This window comes from Falco biarmicus, chromosome 8 (assembly GCF_023638135.1).
Source record: "Falco biarmicus isolate bFalBia1 chromosome 8, bFalBia1.pri, whole genome shotgun sequence".
In the NCBI taxonomy this organism is placed as follows: Eukaryota; Metazoa; Chordata; class Aves; order Falconiformes; family Falconidae; genus Falco; species Falco biarmicus.
The window spans coordinates 63,163,297-63,183,840 of NC_079295.1; positions in this window are offsets into that span (position 1 = coordinate 63,163,297).

Genomic DNA, 20,544 nt, shown 5'->3' on the forward strand with positions numbered 1-20,544 from the left:
GCATGGGCCGGCGTGCCCTGTGGCGGGGGGTGCGTGCCCCCGGGTGCCAGACCCGCTGCATGCTCCCCAGTCTGTCCCCGGGAGGAGGCACAAGGCAGGAGCCTGAGTCGGCTTCTGTCAATCCTCTGCACAGTGTTCCTTGTTCCACACTGTCCGCTAAATCAGTTCTGTGGATGATTTATTTCTGAGCAATGTATGGGTGCCTTTGGATTGTAAATCCACGTTGTTTCCCACTGGGAGAACACGTTACGTGACACACTCCTGCCCCCTCTTTAGGAGTAGGTATTTCTGGGTTTCAGTGTCTGGTATAAAGCTCAGCATGATGAGCTGAAAATGCGTTCTGCTCTTATCCTGAAACACGGGAACACAATTTGCTGTCTCGGTGACGATTCCCAGTGGTGGACTTAGGCATTTAGGCTTGGCATTTCACGGGGACTTAATGGAGCGAGCTCCCCACAATGGAAATACTCCCCTTATGCATCCCTGCTAGAATCAGTCCAAGGGATAAGGCTGGGTAATTCCTTGAGGGTCCTCTAAAAACTCTGTCCAAAACATTTGGATTAAGCCAAGGCAAATGGCTGTGAAACTGATGGAACAAAATTAGGTTAGCGATGGAAATAGCAGTTCACATAGCTTGGGAGAAGTGGGGAAACAGTCACCAGTTATTCCACGGGCTGGGCTAGGCAATGCATTGGATATGCCTTAGCTGGTGGTGTTACCTCTGTCGGAGCGAAATTGGCTGCTTTGCCGAAGTCTGGAGCAATACTCTTTTCTTTTCACACTTTAAGGGGGACTTAAGTGAAATGCAGACCCTGCGCTGACTCTGTCTGACCGTGAATTGCAGAGGGAATTGCTAGAGAGCCCTTATAGCTAAAGATTTATATCACATGAAGAGAGGCATCCAGAGACTTTGGCCACTCCTGATGTCCAGTTCACACCCTCGAGAGTCCCTCTGACACCCAAGTATTGGAGGGAACTGTAGAATTTAATAGAACTACAAAGTTTCTGCTAGTTTTATAACCATCACATGAATAAGGATCATTGAGTCCTATAGAATTCAACAGGATTTGTCAGGGGAGAATATAAACAAAACTCCACGTTTTTGTGTCACTTTATATAAGCCTTGTAATGTTTTTATAGCTCAGCACCGCTTCCATCCCCGTCGCACAAGGGTTTCTTACAACCAGTGTTCTGGCAGCCAGGCAGTGACTGGCTGAGGCATGAGTTTATGGAGTTGTTGCCCCTCTGTCTGTGCGCTGTTGGAGCTGCCCGTGCATTTGCACTTTCAGATCTCTGATGCTGGCGGCACAGCAGCGGCTGCTGTCAGAGGGATCAGCTTTTAGCTGAGGGAAGAGGAGAAAAGCTTGTGGGGTATTTTGTCAGGTCTAGATCCAACTTCAAACTGCAGTAGCTTTGACGATGGCTTGGCATTGCTCTTGCTCTGCACAGATATGTCAACTGCCAGGTTTGTTTTTATCCTATGAGGAAGCAAACTGTTTAATGAATGAAACCAGATGCTCAGGATTGTGCTGAAAGACCTACAGTCACTTTGTAAAGAACTCAAGCCAGAAACCTTGGAAAAAAGGCGCATAAAAACATTCATGGAATTTATTCTTGGCAATTAAAGGTAAATATGCATTATGCAGATATTCTCTTTTAACTGCACTATACTCATTCCTTGCATTTCCACACAATCCATGTGGTGTGGGACTCCAGCACGGTCTATCTGCTCCTCATCATCCTGTGTAACTCACTGTGGGATGCTGAGGGCTGGGATAATTCCCTGAATGTTTTCTTCACAGAACAGGACCCAGAAACACAAGTATTTGGGAGAAGAGCAGATCCTCTGACACGAGGTAGAGCAAGTGCAAGTTAATTCTTGAAATGATCCAGGCCAATATAAAAGCTTGCACAAGCAGCTGGTTCCAGTTTGGACAATTCCCATTGACCTGAGTGGTTTCTCCAACGGGACCCACATGGATTAGTCAGTATAGACTGCCTGTCATCCACCATGCAGCCAGCATGTGTTGCAACATGTTATTCCATGAAACAAGCTAGTTAAGGCTTCCTGAGAGCTACTGAAATGCTACTAAACTGAAAAATAAAATGCCTTGTTAAAAATGGATTGAACCAGAAGACATCGTGCAACTTCACTGTACAGCCCAAATAAAATTTTAACTTCTTTGATACTTGTTGGTATTAATACCAATCAGATGACAACTCCGTTGTAACCCGGGTGAGAGGCCAGTTCGGTTTTTCTCTTTTAATACCTGAAGTTCATGATTAACTTCTCCCCAAGAGTCCTAATTTCACCTTAATACAGCCAATACCTGCTATTAGTGTGTGCTGTGGTGACAGACTTGACAGTTGGCCAAGGCGTGGTGCCACCAGCCCAGGTTAGCAAACAGGCAGCGGTGGCAGCTGGGACGGAGGTAGGATGGGCAAACACAGCAGCTGCCATTCCCATGACACGTGGGGACCAGCACAATAAATGGGAGAGCCAGAATTTTCCAGGTGAATCTGAAATGAAATTAAATCATTTGTGTTTGCTTTAATATAGGGATGTCTGATATTATCTGTCTACAGCATTAGTCTGTGCTGCTGCCTTTGAAGCTAATAATTGGCATTGGGGTGGCGTGTTAGTTTCCATGTTAGGCATGATTTTGGAATGAATCTCAGTTATCCAGGCAAATGGGCATTTTCATGGTATTACCCACTACCACATGACGTTACGTATTCCTCATCAGTGGCTGTGTTCAGGTTTGGGCATCACTGGGGTTTGGAGTTTTTCCTTGGCTAATTAAAAGTTGTGAGAAGGGCAAAAATTTTTGGGGTGTTGGAGAAGAAAGGTTAAACCAGCCAAATACAGCAAGCTTAGCCAAGCGATGCTTAAGGTGGTCACGGCTTACGATGCTGAAGGGGTTCAGCATTTGGGATGCCACCATTATTCATTAGCACAGTGTGTGGAGCAGCAGTTAAGGGTGGGGAGAAGCAAACTACAGATGAAATAACAGGATGTGCCCTTGGAAATGAGATCTTGAAAACTACATTGCTATGAATCTCAGGGAGGTTTGCTAGAGAGTAATCCCAGTGGGAGAAAGGCAGGCTGGAGGAGCCCAGGAGCTCTTCACAGGCTTTGGTTCTTTGGTTTTGGGTGTAACTGTTGACTCTATTGCAATGGGCTTACATTAGGTATGAGCTGGGTCTGGTTTGTGCAATGGCTTGAGTTTTCTGGATTATGAGTTCTTAGATGATGGCCACAAAAGAATTTTAATTAGGAAAGTAAGAAAGGTTCTGCTGGAAGGCGGGCAAACCATGATAATTATTGGTAGTGAGAAAGTCAGCAAAGAGCAAGTAACCAGGAATTTATAGAGGTCTTATTGAGAATTGCCTAAATGTAATTTTTAAGGATACCTGTGAAAGAATCTTTCATAAGGAAAATGGCTTAAAATGACAGTAATGTCCACTGCTACGCTTTATCCAGCGTTCAGCTGTACTTACAAGCCTTAAGGAACACACTGACGAGGGTCAAAGTAGCTGTGTGGCAGGATCAGGATCTCAGGAACAACCCACCAGGGGATGCCGATTCTGTGCTGGTGTCTGTGGAAGCTCCCAGGCTCTGGCAAGGTGACAGACATGCAGAAGAAAGCTCGTCTGTCTCACTAGGCAGCAGATCCAAAATCCTTTCACAAATGGGGCGAACTGCACAGTTTAAAAACAATTCTGTAGGAGCCTGTATTTCCTAATGCGTGTCTCGAAAGCCAATACTGAAACATCAAAACAAAACGACCCTTTACATTTTTCTTTAGGAAATAGTGGGTAGCTTTGCTCCCCCCTCCAAGATCCTGAATACCAAGTAACCTGGCAAGGAGATCGTCACCGTGCCAGCATAACACACCCCTGGAGCTGTACTTTGAGCTGAGACTGATGGCCAACCTCACGTGAAAATTCTTTTGGAGGAGCAAAGTGATTTTCTTTGGCAAATCCAGCTTCCCACTTGTGTCTGTAAAAACAGACCTGCACAAGTTCTCCTCTGCCACTTCTGTGCATGAGAGTAGGGTCCAAAAGTGTCCCTCTGCTGTTACTTTAACTTTTTTTCATAAGTGGTCGGTTGATAGGATAGGCAGAACTGCCACGTACACAGTTGAAGGCTGGTATGAGCATGTGATACCTTTACTGGACAGGGAATAACACCCACTGCTTGACCTAGAAGACATGCCTGGGCTCAGCAACACGCACACCTACGGTCTTCTCATGGGAATAGTTCTTCCATTGTACATAAGGGCACTTCATGGCTTTTGTGGTATCGCGTGTTTCCATCCTGCGGAAGTTCCTCAGTAGAAGTGTCTAAAAAGATCATACCCTTCTTGTTCAAAATGCCTTACTCTGGCCCTGCCTGAGCTTTGAGTAAGACTGTTGGAGCAGTGGAAATGGGTTGGTTGCACTTCTAGGGTGTATTCAGAGGATCAAATCTGATTTTCTTAGACTGTGTGACCTTGTTCTGCTCCCTGCTACGGTTACCTCTCTGTATATCAGCAAATGCGCTTGCTACTGAAGATATAGGAGGGTTGTGTCTGTAAGAACAAAACCAGTATTTGCAGCAGATCTCTTCCTGAGAGATCCTGGCTCTGACACAGCTGCCGCACAGCCTCACGTTAACTGCTCAGGGCCAGATTGCCAAAGTATTTAAGTGCTGGTAACCTTTGAAAGGCTGGTCTCTAACCTCTTGATCTTGTACTCATAATGAAATGGGAGGGATAGCAGGAACTTGCACTTTCTGATGTGGATTTTGCTAATTAGTCCAAATGTTTCTATAACACATATGGATGTTTAAGGCCATGCGCACCATCAATGCAAACTGCTTGCTTGTAACGGAGTAAACAGCATTGGGTAGACCACAGTGCTAACAGCAGCAGACTCCTGACTTGGGAGAACGTAAAAGGTCCCTCACTGTGCCCAGTGCATCTGGGAAGCAGGTTTTGTGATGGTGCAACTGCGTATTTTACTTATGTCTAGCGGCTGCAAAAGCAGCAGTGGTAGGGGATCACAATGGAGACTATCTCACGCTGCCGCTGCTCGGAGGGGTATGGGGAACCCGTGCCTATCACTTGGAGCTGCAAAGCCCTGCTCTTCCCTGGCTGTCGCGTGCGATTTTGGCATCGAGGGGCAAAGGGGCAGCCCAGGAGGTGGTGGTGGAGTTGATACTTTGTGCCACCCTTGGGCATGAACCATGGAGCCCTGGCTTTGCCCAGGGCAGAGACCCGGTGAAGCCGGTGTTATCCCACTGACGGATGCTGCAAAGATCAAACCAAAGCAAGTCCCTCTGCAGCGGTGCCCGGTTCTTGGCCCTGTACTTTTTCCTATGTGAGCCTTTCACACACACTGAAGAGTTGAACCACTTGGCCCCTGTCAGTGCCACGCTGGTAGGTGCTACCTTTAGAAAGAAGGTAAATGGCTTACCAGAAGTCATACGATGAGCTGGTAGCTCTTGACATTTATTACAAAGCGCATGACTCATCAGAAAAGGGCAACGAGACCTACATCCTATCAGTGCAGAAAGCAGGTGATGCAGTGGCTATGTCCCAGCTGGTGAACGTGTGCCAAGTACCACAAGCAGACCCTAGCAATGCCAGGAAACCCAGCAGAAGCTTTTATTACAACAGCAGTAATTTGCAATGGATTTGGGATGTCTGGTTGCGGTTCAAGCCCATGTGTACCCACCGCCAGGAGTACTCTGGCTGTTGCAAGGTATAGATGCAGAGATGACAAGAGATGGGTGGGGGTGGGGGTGGGGGTGTGAAAGACAGTGAAAAAGGAGCTCTTGTCATCTTCCTGCTAGCACGCATGTTTTGAGTCGGGTGAAGCAGCTGTAGCCTGACACACAGCCACGATTCTGTAAAGACTGTGGTTTTGTCCAGCTCTGCCTAAATATTTCTTGATCAAATTGAATGGAAACTGCTCATTAGCTCCTACAGCCTGCAAAGACCATGTACCATTTAAGTTTCAATTAAGATCTCTAATCTGACTAAGGTAGTATAAAAAGGCCTCAGCAATTCACAAGCTAGTTTAAAGGGAGACACGGATTTGTTTTATGAATAAGGTATGTGGTAGATGTCACAGACCTGAAAACACAGTTGATCTTTGAAGCTTTTTTGCCATTTCATTAGAGATTATATTACTGTTAAGCACAGAAAAGCAGATAACTCCTCTAAGTAGTTAATTTGAATTTACAGAAGCAAAAGGAAGAGTAGGAGGAAGATGTAGAGCAAGTGCTTCAGGAAGATGCCAGGCACATGTTCAAAGAACTGCAGGGTTGGGTTTTACCAGTGTCGGAAGTAGCTGCATGCACTTCAGGTTTTGGTATGGCATTAATGTTGCTCCTAAGAGAGGAAAACTTAAAAAAACAGGCAAATAAGTAACCCTCTGTGGTGCTGCTGTGCAATACGGAGGCACCTTGCCAGAGCTGGTTGGTGTTCCTGTGCAGGAGCCGTCCCTCCATACGGTGTCACACTCGTAACCCGGGCTGTGTCTGTCCCAGCCTGGCTCGCCCCATCGCCACTCCTGCTTGGAAATAGCTGAGGCCAGCAAAGAGCTGGAGGGAGAAATTGCTTTCATGTCCTTTCTAGTACAGTGAAGGAGGAGGATTTTATGATTGATTTCCCTTATTTCAGAGGTATTAGAGGATGTTTGTGAGTCTCTATGAGATTGGGGAAATTTGGGAGGCTGCCATTAAATAATTTTTGTTTTTTTTCTGAGAGGCTGAACAAAAGGGCCTTTAAATCTTGTGGGACTGTCACTGACCCAGAATAAAACAACCAACTCTACTATAATGGCGAGGGTACGGGCAAGCAGTGCTTCAGCTTGGCTGCTCGACCTCCTCCAGCCCTGCCAGCACCGGCTGCTTGCTTGGTCACAGAGCAGGGTTTGGATCCAGTGACGCTCGGGCCATGCTGCTGCCACCCAGCTCACACCGCTGGGGCTGGCAGCTTGGCCAAAGGTGAGCTTTGCCCATGCAACAATTGTGTTCAGGGGCTGGAGAGATCTGAGGTTTTTAAGGGAACTCTGCATGGACAGTGCTGCCTTTTTTGAAGAAACCCAGTGAGCAGCCATCTTTTAAATGAATTATTTCTGCTTAGTCAGGCTTAAAAACCAACTAACACAAACCAAAAAAACCCCAAACAAAAAACCCCCAACACGCCAACCAAAAAAAACCCCAACACCAAACCAAAAAACCTCAACTCATTGCCCTAAAGCTAAAAGCTTTTAGTCTCTTTAAGATGACACCATTCCTGAAAACAGTTGTGAACGTGACTTTCGCCCAAGCCTGCCGTACAGCACAGCACAGCACACTGCAATAGCTGCTTCCGCCATGTGCTCCTTGCCCACGCGAGGAGTGTGATTCCTCTTTCAAGAAGACAGTGTGGCATTATTTCTCCTGTGGCCTGCTTGGGTCTGAGAGGCTCCAGAGCTCTGCGCCTTGGCTTTGATGCTTTCCTGGTTGTACGGCTTGGAGAAGTTTTGGGATAGATTTTGGGTGGCTCTCGCCAGCTGTTCAGCTGCTCGGTCTCATCCCAGGCTGTGCTTGTGGCTTAGTGTCTGGCTTAATGACTGCTGAGTGTGGGCAGAGGTGTGAGGAGTCGGGGCTGGAGATGTGGCAGAGCCAGCTCCATAGCTTGAGGCTTTGAGCTGGACGGAAAGGATAGTGGGATGGGAGGAACAGGGCAGCCTCGGCTTCACTGGGCCACTCCAGAAGAGCTCATTTCAGCCCAAGGAACTAAAAGAAAGAGAAAGGAAGACCTAAACTAGGTCAAACTTTGATTTAAAGAAGAAGCCTTGTGCGTGATCTGTACCAGGAACGTTCACAACCTGTTTCCACTTTGGGGTTTAAACGGTAACGTATGTGCACTGCACATGTTCGTGGCCAGCCACTGCTGCGGATGATCTGTGAGAGCCTGTGAACAGGGCACCTTCCAGGAAGGCTAGGGCATGAGGGCTGGTGTTGGTGCCCATCTCCAAAGCTAGGCTCAGGAGGTGCCTTTTCCACAATAATATGAAGAAAAAAGAAAAGTGAATTTAGTCTTTCTCCTCCCTGGTTGCCCTGCACGCTGCAGACTCAAACAAGGAAGAGCTTGCAACCTGGGAAACACCATCCATGGCTTTGGAAGTGATGAACGTTGAGTTTTACTCTTAGGGGAATTTCTAACTTGTCATCTCTGAATTATGAGGTTAAACTCACAGCAGCTACGGGGATACCCATCAAATGTGGGCAGCTGTCAGTGCAAATCCTACTGGTCCTAAAATGGGAACAAATTAATTTAACTCATGCCTCCATCTATGAAGAACTTATTGAGGGAGAGCTGTGACAACCGATCTCCCCAAGGGATGCAGGAGAGCTAAAACCAAGTGATATTTTTCTCCCCAGAGTGTTAATTGGCAGGATATATGGTGCTGCCCATAATTTATGACAGCTCTGCTCATTTTTTTTTATGGCTGCTCTTAATCACCTTCTTCCACTTCATATTTCAAATCTTCTTGCTGAAGTCCTGAAATTGATTTATAAGGGGACAAGACCTAATAAAATCTGGTGACATAAAAATATCAGCGGGCAATCACAAGTTCTGGGAGTTGTTCTTGCTTCATCCCACTTCACACTCCACTGGAGGTCTGGTTTTGCCTGCTTTAAAGCATTTCCTATAACTCAGAAACAAAGGCAGACTGAGACTTTTTTTTTTTTTTTTTTTTTTTCCCTGCTGTGACAAATCTTAGGCTGGGACATGTGTGGTGGTGGAAACCAGGGAGAGGACTGCTGGAGCTGCAGGGGGAAGCTCTGAACTGGGTGGGAGGGAAAGGAGCCAGGCAACAGCGCTGCTGGAGGCACATCTGTTGAGAGATGTGGCCTGCAGGTGAAGACAGTTGAGCAATATTCTGCTCCACAAGTGGTGGGTGTTTGTGGATGTGGAGCCAGCCAGGCCATGCCAGGCTGTAATGTGGTTGATGTATTTAAAACCTTGCAGCTGACTCGGAGAGTGATGCTGAAGGCACCCTGCTGTACAGCCCTCTGGGGAGCACCAGCTGCTGCTGGAAACAGGCAGCATATTCACGGGAACATACAGAAGGAAAAAGAAACCATCTCTGAGTTCACGAGCAGCCTACCAACACCTCCCCAAACTTGCAGTTTTATGGGGAAGCCAAGCTTTTCACCAGGAGATGAGATTTCTGCAAGGGAAGACACCTGAGGCAGAAGAAAGTAAGGCTCCTGAAGTCCAGGCCAGGCAATATCCCCTGTTCCTCACCGAGCGGGCAACTGTCACGGCTGGAGTCCTCTCTGGTGGAAAGAGGAAAGGTGTGATCCCAGCCTGGGCCAAAAGGATAGAGACAGCCAGCCTTTTGGAGAGGGAGAGACACCATCGCAGCAGAGATGGAGGGGCTATCAAAATATGAATGCAAATGGGATATTTAGGGCTTTCAGGTTGGCAGCTGATGAGCCCCTTAATGTCTTGCCAGAAACAATGCTCTTAATGTTAAAAGAAAAGCTGCAGGCCATGAAAAGCGAGCAAGAGGAATTCAGGGCTTTCAGGGATAAACTTAAAGAAAAGTAAGAGTAGGTGTGTAGGGAAACGAGAGATAAAATCTTCAGTTCTTTCAGGGAAAAGGGCAATCATTTGGGGGTTGAAAGTGAGTAGAACTGTTCATCTTATTACTGAAGGAGCAGGGCATTAAATGTTTTAGGAAGAATCTGGGGGTGTCTTCCAGGTTTCAGGTAAGGTCTCAGCAAGCTGCAGAATTTGAAACAGCCAAGGGAAGAGTTGGGTCCTGTCCCCAAGAGCTAACTCCTCAAGGTGGCTGGAGGCACGTCTTGCAGAGCAGCTTTCCTTCTCAGGGCGCCAAGGCTGAGCACTGCCTGCAGCGAAGGAAAATGCTGATCCATTCTTCTCCCTGTGCCTTGCGCTTGGAGAAGGTGTTTCTTGGAGTAGTAGGTGGGCTACAACAATCCTGAGTAGATGTAACTGCCTCGGTGGAGGTTGAAAGTATCCTGCAATAGAGGACAGCATGTGGGAGCCTGAAAAACAATGCAGTTATAGGTAAATATGGGAACTTGTTTGGACAGATTAAAGCTCAACACAAGCACTTTGTCTGCATCTAATGAGGTTTTGGGATCAAAGGAGCCCTGGGCTGTGCCCTCAGCACAGTTTTACTTCTTCAAGTGACACTGCCCAGCCTGGCCATGGATTCAGGTCTGAGCAAATGTCTCAAGGTGGCAGCTGGATTTGCACCCCTCTAATATCCACCCCAAAACACACTGGAGCCTGCCCTCCTATGTAGTCACTCTCTGCCCTGACCTTCTTGGTTTGCTTTTTGTGCTGTTAGGTGCTCTGGAGCATGTTGCTTGTCCCATTGGTTTTTTTTATTTTATTTTTAATAAGCTTTTGAGGAAGAGCTTCTTTGCCAGCACTTAGCAACGAGTGCCATGGTTCTCCATCCCTTGTTGCTGTGACATAATATGGTCTCAAGCCCATCAGCACGGGAGAGGCTGCTGGCTCCACGGCATCTCCCTGCCCACCTCCTCCCCAGCCTGGATGGGAAACTGCATAACTCGTTCTGCGTCCAAGTGACAAATGCAGCAGTAAGCCTATTGGCGCAAGACATTTTCTTTTTTTTTTCTTTAATGGTTATTCCCACATCCTCCTTCAGTCCTTGCCCTTCAAACCCACTTCCAGTAATTAAAATGGTAATCCCAGTGTCTGCTGGTTGGTTGCTGCTTTTCTTACTTTGCCCTTATAAATCCTACACAGCCCTGAGGCTTTGATCCGCATGTATGTGCTGCCCCTGGATAATGGTCCCAGACCATCTTTGATTAACACGCTCTTAAAAAAATCTTTGGTTTTCTTCAGATTTAAGCATTGGTGCCTTCTGTGCTATTTAGTTCCTAGCTACTAGTTATTCTGGTTATAGAATAGTTAAATTTATTTAGTTCTTAGATATTTAGTGATTCTAGTTCTGCCAGGTATATTTTTTTGTATGCTTGCATGGAAGAGTGTGTAGATGTGAATGCAAGCCTTGCTACTATATTTGGGAAATTTGGTTTGGGTTTTTTTGTGGGGTCTGGGTTCATGTCGCTCCTAAGCCCGTCCACACGGAGGGCTGTGCTGGCAGCCTGGGGCTGTCGGACGTGGCTGCCTGCGCAGCCTTGCTGGTGGCCGTCCTCCAGGCTACAGACCCTCAAGCCTTTCTGAATATTGTTGATCCTGCTCAGGGAACTCGATATATGAAATATCAGCATCACTAGATGGCACATGCGAGTTGCTCTTGCCTGACTAGCAGAGATTAAGCCAGGCAGTGAGGTTTCTTCCCTCAGCATTATTTTTTTTTTTTTTTTTATACTTCTGTGGCTGCTTCTGCTGTCGGAGTAGATACAACACACCCAGACCTGCCCTGTAGCCCCATTAAATATTGTTCTGCTTTCTGGCGTGGCTCTGCCACCTCCTGCTCCTGCTCTCTCCATCGCAGGGATGGAGCAGGGTAGGGCAGGTACTCTCCCTTCTTTTGCAAGCACTAAACATAAGCCCAAGAAATACCATATAATAAATAAAACAAATGCTTTATCTTTATAAGGATTTTCTTTTAGCATATCTTATAAATTCTGTTTTTGTATGAATAACTGCCTCCAAAAATATTGGTGAGTGAAGTCTAAAAGTGCAGAATAGCAGTGGTCTAACGGGCGGTGGCGGCAGGGGACAGGGTGGTGGCCCTCAGCAGCTGGTCCCCTTCCTCTGGGACATCTGTCCCTCCGCTGTCACTACAGGGGTGATGTGCATCAGAGTTATGGCCTGAAGTGGCTGAAACCAAGTGTCAAAAGTGCTCCAAAACTGCCCCCAGGCTGGTGTTAACATCTGCTGCTCAACAGGACCTCTGCAGCGTCCGCTGAGAGGAGCTATTCTGTTTATTAGGTGCCTTGTTCAGGGCTTGGCGTGGTGAACTCATGGAGGAATTCCTGTCACTAGAGTTTTCAATCAAAGTTTAAAACCAAAGATCAAAAAGAGGCTTTTGGACAGACAGAAATAAACCCCTTTGATCAAAAAAGAATAGAAATTGGTAGCGCTAATTATAATCAATGAAATAGACTGATGAGTGCGTGCATGTGTGTGTATGGAGTCAGTGTTTATTGTCAGCTTCTGCCTTATTCTTTCACAATAATCTAACTGTATTTCCACACTGTGACTGATGTTTCTCAGGGCTGAGAGGAAAATTGCCCTTTCCTTCTCTTAGGTGGAGTAGATCAAAGAGCAGAATTTCTTCCAAAAAAGAAACCCACATCCTTACAGGATGCTCTGCAAGCAGCTCTTACTGTCCTGCGTGCTGGACTTAATCCAGGCTGGATGCAGAAAGGGAAACAAATCTCTGCCGAGCTCTCTCTCGAGGCCAGCATCCCCGGGAGATGGGCTGCTCCCAGCCTCAGCACGAAGTGCCAGACATCGGGTAATGCTTTGGCTTGTGTTCGGGAAAAAATGTCTGCTCCAAACTCCGTTGGGATCCACGAAAAGGCTGCCCTGAGCTCAGCTTAGTGTAGTGAAGCTTCTGAACTATTTTCTCATCTACATCTGAGCAAGGAGGTGGAGGTTTTGCTCTGATCTTCCCTCCAACGTGGAAGGGAAGCCCTCCTCACCTCTCCCACATAGACCTAATATGCAAAATCTTTTGCGCCATCATTTTGCAGCATTTGCACCTTGCACCTGCCTTTATTTTTATATAAACACCAAACCAGAAATTTTAAGGATTCTTGGCTTGAGCCACCCACTGATCCACCCTGCAAGGCTCGGTGGGGTGACCCCAAGGCAACCAGCAACACTCATCACCAGCTCTAGAAAATATTTCTTTAAGAACGAATCCTTTTTTCAGGTGCTTTCATAAACATAAAGCAGGCTGGAAAGGAAAGCTCCCAGCCAGCACTTTGCGTGCGATCCTTGGCTGGAAGGTGTGAATTGTAATGACCACAAAAAGCCCCTTTCAGAGGAGCCTGGAGCAGATGTGGGGACAGACTTTTTCAGCAACGTGGCACAGCCTGCTCCCCCGACAGCAGGATCTGTGCCCTCTGAGGAATACCCCTTTGCAGCTGAGCCATCTTCTTTCATCTTCCAGAAAAAAACAACACCCACCCTCTTCCCCAGAGCAGCCCCCAGCCTCAATTGCGAACGGCAATTTGTCTTGTGCTAATGCTGTTCTGTTCCTGCAAGGGATGGGATTACAAGTGCACTTGATACCCAGCTTTAATCTGATGCCAGGAGTTGCTCAAAGGGCTGTGAAAGGTCTTTTCGCTTGCAGGCTCCTGACCATGTAATCCTTCCCCTCGAGTTTCTAGTATTACATCCCTACTATTCTTGCCAGTCAGTTGTTGGCCAGTCCTAATATTTTGAGTTTTTTTAAGAGAAAAACACGTGTGTTGCGGAATTGAAATGAACTCTGGCTATTCCTGTATAACACCCAGGGCGGGTCTAAAGCTGTGGGGAGTTGAGGAGGACCCACTGGGCATCTCTGGTCCCCTCCGTGTGTGCTTTGCTTCTCTGCAGGGCTCTGTGGGAAGAAAACTGAAAAATGCAACTCATTGGTACAGGCTGTTCTTTCCTGAACCAGAGATATTCCTTGCTGCCTTAGGAAGAAGTAGCTCAAATGGCAAAGCTGTATATAAAATAATATATACTCCAATAGAAACCCTGTGCACACCCTTCTGTATGGGTGTACCTCTTATTTAGGACACCCAGTAATTTAATGAATGCTGCTTATTACACTAAACAGGTAAAATTATTCTGCTGTCCAAGTCTGATGGTAGTTCCCACCATCCTCTTCAGTGCTAATCACAGTCATGTCCACTGAGCAACAGCAGGGACAATTTGTGACAATGCTTAGAGAAGATCTCATTTATATACTCAGTTTTATCTGAAGGAATTTAAAGACCTGAAGTCTAAACCTATGTGTCCTGTTCTAGAGGATACTGAAACTACAGCTGCATTTAAAGCTGGGGATGTGCACCCGTAACCCAGCCACATTTACATTTGATCTCATGCATTTGGTTTAACTGCACAGAAGAAACACTGTGGCTGATGAGCACATGTTTTTAGTTTTGTTTTATTTTTTAAAAAAACGTGTTATATTTTTTCTGTATTTGCAGGATTATTCAGTCAGGCATCCTAAATATGACTTGATTAAATAATCACTTAAATAGAGCTGAACCACTTGCAAATTTTATTTTTTTTGCAAATGTCAATCCAGCATGAATATTTTGCTGCCAAGCCCCTGTTTGCTTCCAGCAGTGTTCTAGTGCTTAAACTTCATTTGCGAAGATGACAAAAACAAGCATCCTCTTAGCTCCAGCAGTTCTTGTTTGCCAAGGTGGATTTTCCTCGAACATTTTACATGGCTGTAAAACCTGCTGCTGTGCCAACAGCGGCAGTCAGCGGCGAGCCTTGGCAGATTCTTCCTTCCCTGAATCTCTCATCCATCACCGCAGCTCCCTGGTAAATGCCCCATGGATGAGCCACGATTGCAGTTTTGATATCTGCTGATTGAATGTGTGAGGGCTGGTTTCTCTTGAGCCAGTTTTCAACGTTGGATGCTGGATATCTTAATTTTTCTGACCACGTTCTTGCCTGGGAACACCCGGCAGACAGGTGCAGGCTGTGTTCAGTGGCTCTGGCCATCAGCTTTGAGGTTGCGTTTTGGGACGGTGCCTGCAGAGTGACCCACCTGACTGCACCTGATCCCCTCTGCGATCCAGCCCCGTGGGGCTGGGCTGGTCTCACCACAAGGTGCTTCGTGTCTCTGTGTTCCCTCTTCATTGCAAACACGTTTCCTGGTGAGGCTGGAAAGGTTATTTGCACTCTGCTTTGCAAATAGGTTCAGTAGCCAGTGGCCAGAAAAATCTCTAATCTAGGGGCCAGCTTCTGTCATGCCCACTGCTTGTACCTTATTTGATGAATCATTTCTCTTCCAATTCTGTTCAGCAGTCTGGTGCTGGGCAAGTAAGAGAAACGTTATACTGTATTGCTAATAATTGTGTTTGCAGCTCTGTAACCACAATGAGGAATACTTATGTGCCAAATTAATGCCAATGCTTCCTAGATTTAAATAGCCTACAAATAACATTTTGCTTGGCCTATGTTTATCACCTATTTATCTTACATACCATATCTTTGCCGCTTCTCTAACTTTGGTCTCAAGACAAGATAATCATGTATATTTAGAAAATACTGTGGCCTGTGAAAACTTTCATTTTGATTTTTCCTTTCCCTGAGAGATGAAGAACGCTGCCACATCCTTTAACATCTGCAGAAAAAAATGTATGCTGGGAGGGCACGACTTTAACTTCTTTCCTCCTTTCTTCTTTGAAGATCTCTTTGGCACCTGCAGTCACAGCTCCTTGCAATGATGGCATGCTTGATGCCTCTGAGTCACTCACCACTTCCCCATGGTTACTGATATAATTCGTGCTCTGTCCTCAGAGACAACTGCTCCAGCCAGCCTCATCTGACATATTAAGTTTCCAGCTCTCCCCAAACAAGTTGTAAAAGCCATGACATCTGTTTTGACAGCCCGCGCCCAAGGCTGAGGGTGCGTACCTGCCTGGGGAGGTGCAGGTTTGCCTCTGCAGTGTGGAGATGAGGTTACCGAGACCACGGGAGCTTGTGCTCCTGCAAACAGCTCTGTTTGAAGCAGATTACTGGTCCAGGACAGGCGCGAGAGAAAGCGTTGCAGCCTTTGCAACTTTTGTTCAGGGTGAGAAGGAAAATATACAGTGATGGAAAAGCTCTTGGCTTTGATCATTGCTGGTTACAGGAAATGAAAACATAACCCAAAGGGAGTGAGCGAGGGGCGTAATAATGTCAGGTCAATCTCTTTGTTATTCTTCAAGATCAAAAGAAGCTGGGGGAGTTTAGCTTTTATTGCCATTCCCTTTTGTTTTCTGCTTTTTGGCTTTCTTCCTTAAAAATCAATACAGCCCTTTCTGGGCTTGTAACACCCCCATGCCCCCCACCCCTGCTAACCCCAAGCCCACTGCAGACTGCACGGCACAATGCTGGGGTAGCACACCGATCAGGGATGCCCATCACTGGTCAGCCTCCTGGGTGCTACTTCAGAAATATGAAAATAAGCCTTTTTCCTGTGCTTTGAACTGGTTTTTATTCTCTCAGTGGACCTCCCCTGCTGGGTTGATGAAGGGTACTTAGGTGCAGCCAGGAGAGAGCCTGAACTGGGCTCCATCGTGCCAGAGATGTGCTGATCCTCACAGCATCCATCCGCAGAATTCAATTCATTACATCTCTTTTCTTCGTTACCAGCTATGGTGGTTTTCTCAGCATCAGGAAGGACTGAGCCTGGTGTGCTGGGCAAAACTAGGCTCTGGCTGGGTTTATCTTGCTAGGGCAGAATATGACTACTGTGGGTCCATATCTTGATTAAGTAGCTGAGCAGCAGCTGGAAATTCCAAGCAGGTGGTGGACTGGACAGATGGAAACAACTAGTGACCTTTCCAGCCTGAGCCATCTCTGCTGGTCATCCAGAATCCCTGCCACTGCACAGCCACATTTGAACCTGCTTGTCCCCCTCCCCTGTGCTTGCCCTAGGGTACCCACAGCCTGCCTGTCCCGGCTGCTTCTCCCAGACGTTACAGATCCTCAAGGAAAACTTGCACCATTAGCTGGCCCATACTCTGTTTTGTGAAAATAACCAGTTTAAACCACTCAACCATTTTTGAGAAGTTTAAGGAGTTCAGCTCTGGGGGCCCCAGCATAGGAAGGATGTGGACCTGTTGGAACAAGTCCAGAGAAGGCCGCGGAGACGGTCAGAGGCTGGAGCCCCTTTCCGATGAGGACAGGCCGAGAGACTTGGGGTTGTTCAGCCTGGGGGAGAGAAGGCTCCAGGGGGACCTTACAGCGGCTTCCAGTGCCTACAGAGGGCTTATAAGAAAGATGGGGACAGACCTTTTACAAGGGCATGTAGTGATAGGATGAAGGGGATGGCTTTAAGCTGAAAGAGGGGAGGTTTAGATGAGATGTTAGGAAGAAATCCTTCCCCGTGAGGGCGGCGAGGCGCTGGCACGGGCTGCCCAGAGCAGCTGTGGGTGCCCCATCCCTGGCAGTGCCCGAGGCCAGGCTGGACGGGGCTGGGGGCAACCTGGGCTGGTGGCCGGTGTCCCTGCCTGTGGCGGGAGGTTGGAACTGGGTGGTCTTTAAGGTTTCTTACAACCCAAACTGTTCTATGATCCTGTGATCTTGAGAGCCCAGGGAAGGAGGGAGCAGTGACGCTCGCGGGTGTGAGGGCTGTGGAGCAGGGCTGGCGGTGAGAGTGCTGGGCACATCCCGGCTCCGCTGCAGCCGGCGCAGCACAGGGGTCTGTGCCCGTGGTGCCTGCCCGTGGCTCCCGGGTCCCAGCCAGCAGCAGTGCCATGCTCGGGGTGAGGGGTGAAGCCATGCAGCCCTGCAACCCCCCACAAGTGCTTGTTTGCTGATGCCCACAGATACTTGGCTGGGCTGATGGTGGCAAATAGCTGCTTGTGTTCATTCTTAGAGACCAGAAGCAGCCCGTTTACACTGGTCAAGGTAGAAATTGTTTATTACGATACACAGATGCCCCATGGAGCACTGGACCTGTGTGAGCATCCCCGCTGTAATGTTTTCTGTGGTGGAAACAGCCTGTCCTCTGACCTGGGAACAGCAGGCAGCAAGGGCTTGCCTCTGAGCAACAAAACCTGCTTTGAGTTTATAAGTGTAAGAGGCATGAAGATGTGTTTAGATAGCGTGATGCTGAACAGCGAGGCGTCTGCGCTTATTTTATCATTCCATCAGCATGTTCTTCACTGATTATGAATTAATTCCTTGCAAGTTAACAAGCTGAAAACATTCTTGTTATTAAAGAGGGCCAAATCAAACGCTCCCAAACAAATACATCTTGGATCTATGGCTGATGAGTTTTTCAGCTGTTCAAACATGTTACATGATATGAGTGAAGCTGAGGCTGAATTAGACCTAGCTGTTCATGTAAAATTCACAAGCTGCAAATGAACAGCAGGGCAATTTTTTCTCACAGCTTCATTTTAGGCAGCTAGGTTCTTTTGGGAGGAAATGACAGTTTTGCATAGTTTAGCTATATAAAAGCGATTAACGAAAATAGTATTTACTGATGCCATTTGATGAAGGAATTGAATCAGAAGCATACTTTGAGATGCAAAGGGCTGATCCTCCCGTGTCTCCCACTTTCCTACCACAAACTGCTGTGCAAAACAGGCGTAGAGCTGTGCCCCACCAGCAGGAGTCCAGGGCAGAGCCGGCGGGGAGCCCAGCCCCACGGCTGGAACCTGGTGGTGTTGGTACCTGCAGCAAAACGCTAGTGACTTTCATTTATTCCCAGTGCAATTGGTATGAAACAGTATCAGACCCAGGGTGAAGGCTATATCCATTAGTGATATAGGACACAGCTTAAAAATAATCCTTTGGCTGACACGCAGATTTATATAACAAAGGGTGGGGTAGTTCCAGATTTTCCAGCAGACTGGTGTTAAACAAGCCTCCCTTGAGTGCTCGAGACCTAAAGCTTGTGATGGCAAGGAACATTTAGATGGACCTTGTATCTGAACTATGTGAGGCATTATTATTTGTTAAATCTGTTATGATGGATTCCCTTTTACTCCATTTCCATTATACCAATTTCACCTGGTAAAATAAAGGAAGGTGTAGCATTACCAAAACCCATGGGCTGCCCAAACAGAAGAGAGAACTGACACTTGGAGCATTTTGGTGATTTCTTATACAGTTGAGGGAGTCTTTAAAATGTAAACCGAAGTCACAAGCACAGATTGTTTCCCTCGAGACCATCTAGTGTAATCCTTCAGTTCATCTGGCACTCGACAGGATAATCTACAGCTCACAGCCAGTATAAAGCACAGCCCGACAGAGCAGATGACGCCGATGCCCAGCTCCATACGAGGAGATTTGCTGCCATCTTTTGGTAGATTCATGCTCCAGAAAGGAATGAAAAATTATCTCTGCGCAGGTATTAAACATCTCGTTCTTAGCCCACCTGCGGCATCGCCTCAGCCTCTACTGCAGAGGCAGCTTGTGAAAATTAATCTCAACCCATGGCACCCTTCCAAGGAGCCCCTGAGCACCCTGAGCATGCCCGTGGGGCTGGAAGGGCTGAGTGTGGGGCCAGGGGTCTGGATGGTTTCTTCTTGGTCTTGCTGGTGGAGGGAAAAGGCTCAGAGACTGCCGGGAGTGAAAGCCCTGAAGGAGGAAAACCAGAAAAGTCAAAAGTGGGGTAAATAGCAAGTGCGCAAGATGGATTTTCAAAATAACACGGTCAGGGCTCAGCTGCTGCCTTGTTACTGCTGCTGCAGGTGCCAGCCGCATGTTTCCCTGTGCCCACAGCAGAGGGGACATCCCATGAGCCGTCTGGCCCCCCACCTCCGTCAGCACCTGCAACAGGACCAGGCAGGCAGCAGGCTGGTCATGCCACATGCTGGCTGCGATGGATCTCAGCCCGCGCGCGGCTCTGGCCACACTGCAAGTCCTTCGTGGTGTGAAAATCTCCTGAGCTAGAGAAAGGCTGTAGGGAACAGGCTGAAATCCCTGCATGCCTGCAGGCACTAAAAGAACTTTTAATGCTTGGAGGTAATAAAATAATGTATTTGAGAAGATGAGGCAGCAGCAGGGATGATGCCAGGGGAGGGAGCAAGGCAGGGAGGCAGAGCTCTATACGTTGCGCTCGTTATCATGTGATGTACCTTTGCAGAGGGCAGAGAGCTGGGGTCGCGCTCTGGCAGGGGGCAGGGTGAGGAATTGCTGCTTGGATGAAAGTGTGCCCTGTGGCTGAGCCAAAGGGATGGTGGGGATACCCCGTGCTCCTGCTCCCCACCGGGGACTGGCCTCTGTGCTGGCAGCCCCCTCTCCTCCCTTGCTCCTCTGGCGCTGGGGTGATGGGGCTCCATGTGCCCCAGCAGAAAGCTGCCCCGCTGTTTTTGCTGGGGTAGGTCTTTTCATGGGACTGGGAGTGAAGCCAGCCCTGAGTAGGCTCCAACAAGCCCCAGAACACAGGGGAAGAGGGAAGGCATGGGCTGCTGCGAGCGGGAGAGCTGAGAGGCTGCCCAAAGCTGACTCTTTACCCTGTGCTCTGGTTACAGAACCCATGCTTGTAGGGTTGCCTCGGAAGCTGGATCAACGAAATGACTGTGGTTAGAAGTCAGTCTCCAAATTTGAAAGAGACCTTGTTTCCATGGGTTCCTATCCTGGTGGCAGGCTGTGCACTTTGTTTTAGGGTTTATTTTATCAGGCACAATCACTTCAGCCTTTGCTGCCACCACTGCGTTTGCAAGGTCTGTGTGTGGCTATATGCAACCCTTTTCCCTGCCACCGCATCAGGAATGCCAAGAAACGCCAGAGACCTCACTTAACCTCTCACACCTCTTCAATTACATGTTTCTGTTCAACATGAAGTCCTTCACAAGGTTTGTTTAGTTTGAACCCTGATTCAGAGTTCACCGGTACCGTGTGTGTGTGT